The following is a 3,924-nucleotide window of genomic DNA, read 5'->3' on the forward strand; positions in this document are numbered from 1 at the left end:
TCGTGAGGTTTTAGGGAAAGCTTACTCTTTATGAGGCATTCTTTTTAAAGGTATTTCTTCCAAATGCTGAGTGATGAAAGTTTTGTCAGTTTCCAAAACTCACACTTAGAAGAAAACATTAATTTTCTCTTTTGCTACTTTTCTAAAATGAGAGTTTTATTTATTTAAACATTTATTTATTTAAATATTTATTTATGATCAGCTATGGAGAAGTAATGATAACCTCAGAGCAAGTCCGCCCTAGTCAGTTGTTACTATACTTCTGACAAACAGGCCTGTCCCCTGGGAACACACCACAAAGCTCTGACAGAGCAGAACATCTAGTAGTGAACTAGAACTAGTTACAGCTGCAACATGAGCCAATATCCCACCTTGCTAAATACCTCCTGTTGATAGCAGAAGATATTCCAACCAACCTCCTCCTAGGATGTGCCACCCGCTCTCTGAAGACTTTCCACACAGCTCTTTCAGCTTGTGGCCCACAGATTTTTGTCATCCTCTCAGTCTCAGCTGCCTCTGGCACCTGCAGCCACACTCTCCAGCCTTTATTTCTTCCAGGCTTTTTAGACTCGCCTCTTTTATGCCCTTTCCCTTACCTATCCCTTCCTTGGTGAGTCCAGAGAAGATGGCTTCATCTATCACCTTCACTGTGACAGTGCAGAATATCACTCTTCACTCAGATTCTGTCTTTGTACTTGTTTTCAAAATATCTTATCTTTATGGGTTTTAACATACCAGCATTAATTCAGCATAGCTCAGAGCAAGCTCCTGCTTTCTTGGGCTTTGAGCATTTTCTTGCACTGTCCTCTCTTGATTAATATTCCTACCAACATCTTTGAATCTTGACCTTCCCTTACTGTCCTTCAAACCAAACCCCAGCCAAGTCTTGCATAATTTAGATTAATGTAAGTTCTTTCAACAAATACCAGTTGTCCATTTTCCCTCTACCATTGTACAGCAGTGCAGGGGTCTCCTTGGCCCACGTGACCACCTACTCCTGTGCTTTCTTCTCTGCACCCCTTTGCTCTGCACAGCTGTCAGCAGTTGCAACACAACTGTTGTGCTAGCACTGACAATTGTGTGTTTTACAGCACCTTTTTCCTCAACTACAGCGTTGCTATAGGAGCTCCTGCCTTTCCAGTGCTTTTGATAACATCTTCATGGTCCATTGATTCAGCTTCCCTCTCAAGCATCTACAGCTTGCCCGGTTCTAGGTGTAAGGAGCATCCTGTGAGGTTAGTTACACACTGTACTCCTCTTAATCTCTCCTTAAAATTGACTTCTCCAATTTCACCAGCAAAACACTCAACAGAATCAAGGCAGTTGATGGGTTGGATGGCTGTTCATTGTGATAGGAGTGATTATTTCCTCATCCTGTTTGCACGGGCCTTGTATCACACACCAAGCTTGTTCACTCTCCAGTGCCAGGAAAGTACCTCAGGTTCCACGCCCAGCATAGCCAGCTGATGAGCACAGTTTTCATTTGTCAAGACTTAAAATAAACACAGAGTCAAGCACGAACACAATTCATTTTATATATATTTATACGTAACTTTCATCTCAGTAAAAAATGTTTTTCCACAGCCTTGACATTTTTAGAGAAATAAATTCCCTTTAGAACAAAACGTAATGTTTCCAAGTAAAAAACACACCTTACATCTTGCAGTTGTTGAGGTAACTGCTGTTCTGACATAGGCTTCTTCAAGGCATTGTCCCCAGGCACCTGTGGAAGCTCCCAGAACACATGGCTGCGAGACATTTCCAGCACCCAAACAAGCCCAGAACTATGAACCCCAAGGCATGGCACTAGAGCTTGGGCGCTGAATCCCAGTCCTGCAGTAGGCAGTGGGGATGGTCAAAGAGAACATTTACAGGGAGCCTGGGTTCAGATCAATAATTTCAGGGTTGAAATCCAGGGAAGGTATCTTCCAGAATTTCACACTTGGAAAAAGTCTTCTCCAGGACTCCATATAAGCTTTGTGGGGCATTGATCTCCTGCATTTAGATACATTATGAAGCATATTTGTGGGATCTTTGGACAAATGGACCACAAATAGGATTCTGAGATACAGTGTTGGCCTCAGGCCATTGAAGGTCCATTCCCATTTCCGAAGATAACACCTCCTTCCCAACTTAAATCAGGATTATTTTGAGTGGTTTCAAGGAATTCTGACAATGGACATAAGTGTGAGCTCAAGTCCAAGGTTATTTTGCCTTCATCTGGGGTCAAGCATGGGCTTTAAGCAAACTCAAGAAAGCTGTGAGACAGGAAGCTGAGGGTGCAAGAGATTCTTCTGATGAACCAACACACAAGAGAAATTGATCCACTGAATGGGGGGCCATGCAGTCACACAGCTGTGACCCTCCCACAGAGTTTGGATGTACAGCATCAATGGATGCAGGAGGAGAAGAGGAGATAAAGGTGCCTTGAGCCCTTTAAGAAATCCATGCTTACGTAAGCTGTAAGCTAAGGTTCCGTCACTTTGACATTGTCATTTTACCTGCTGTCCCTGATTTATCTGCAAGGTAAATCTATTTCCTACCTGTAGATTTTTTACAAATCCAAATGAAGGCTTTCTCATCATCATGCTGTCGTTCAAAGAAGCAACATTCCCATGGAAGGCAAGGGCCTCCAAAGAATCACACTCAACCATATATGAAAGTTGGACATATGTATGTAAATTGTTACATATGTAAATTATTTTCATTAATATATTGGTGTAAATAGTAATAGCAAACTTGTGCATTTCTAGGGTTTGAATTAACAGCAATACAAAACAAAATACAAAATTGTTGCCATTACCAAAATGCCATATCTGAAAATTGAGCAAATTGTGTTGCTTTTACTTAATAGTCTTTACACCTATCTGTTTATTTGACATTGCTTCCTGTCTCTCTTATTTTTAGTGATCACATCCATCGCTGATACCAACAGGAGAGGGAAAGGTATAAGCAGTTGCAATATGCAGCACTTCTCTCAGGACTCCATAGGGATGACAGAATCCATGTGTTTTATCTCCCCAGGCAGCTCCAGGCTGGGCAAGCCTGCATTTGCATGGAGTTGTGGATTATGGCTGGAAACAGGCCTAAATTTTGGAACTATGTTCAAGGTCTTTCTGAAACTTTTTCTTGGATTGGAACACTCGTCTCTATGTCTGATTCATAGGATTGACCTTGTGTTAGAGGCTTTCCCTCTGGAATCAGCAGACTGGGTTTTCCTCCTTTACCCAACTGTCCATTTCCATAATAAAGGGCTGAGAGACCATCTTCCCTCAGCCAGATTTTCCTGAATTTGTCCAAAGAGATAAGTCGTTTTCAGGAGGGGACCACCAGAGAGCCCTACATAAGCACACTGTCTGCAAGTGCAACCTTTTCTCCATTATGGAACCAGCCTGAAAATCACAGTGTGTGTCCATGAGATGGAAAATCTGACAGAGATGGAAGAAGGAACACTCTGGCTATCAGCAGTGATCTGGTTGAATATGTTTGTTTTTTGTTTTTTGGGTTTTTTTGTAATGGATTATTTTAGAGCTGGACCACTCTGACAGAACAGGCTAGGGATGAGGTTTTCACCAAAACTAAGCTGGGGATGAGGTTGTCACGAGTTATACGAGGAAATAAATGCATGGGAATGTTGCCCACATGGGATGGCTGGCAGCATTTGGGCAGCAAAAGGGCCAGGCCTTACAGCCCACAGTACCAGACTGTGTCTCCTCACCCCCCAACCCCAAGTGTGTGCTGCAGGGAGCACGCCGACTCCAGCGTGCAGGCAGCAGGGAGCTGGCACTGGAAGGCAGAGCACGGGCAGGCGCAGCCCAGGGTGGTGGAGGACTCAGCCTCACAGGTGGAGCACTCAGTCCCGCTGTTCAGAGCTCAGTCCCACGGCACAGGGGTTCAGCCCTTCCCGGCAGAAGCAGGGAGATG

Source organism: Corvus brachyrhynchos, unplaced genomic scaffold (assembly GCF_000691975.1).
Source record: "Corvus brachyrhynchos isolate BGI_N302 unplaced genomic scaffold, ASM69197v1 scaffold12, whole genome shotgun sequence".
Lineage (NCBI taxonomy): Eukaryota > Metazoa > Chordata > Aves > Passeriformes > Corvidae > Corvus > Corvus brachyrhynchos.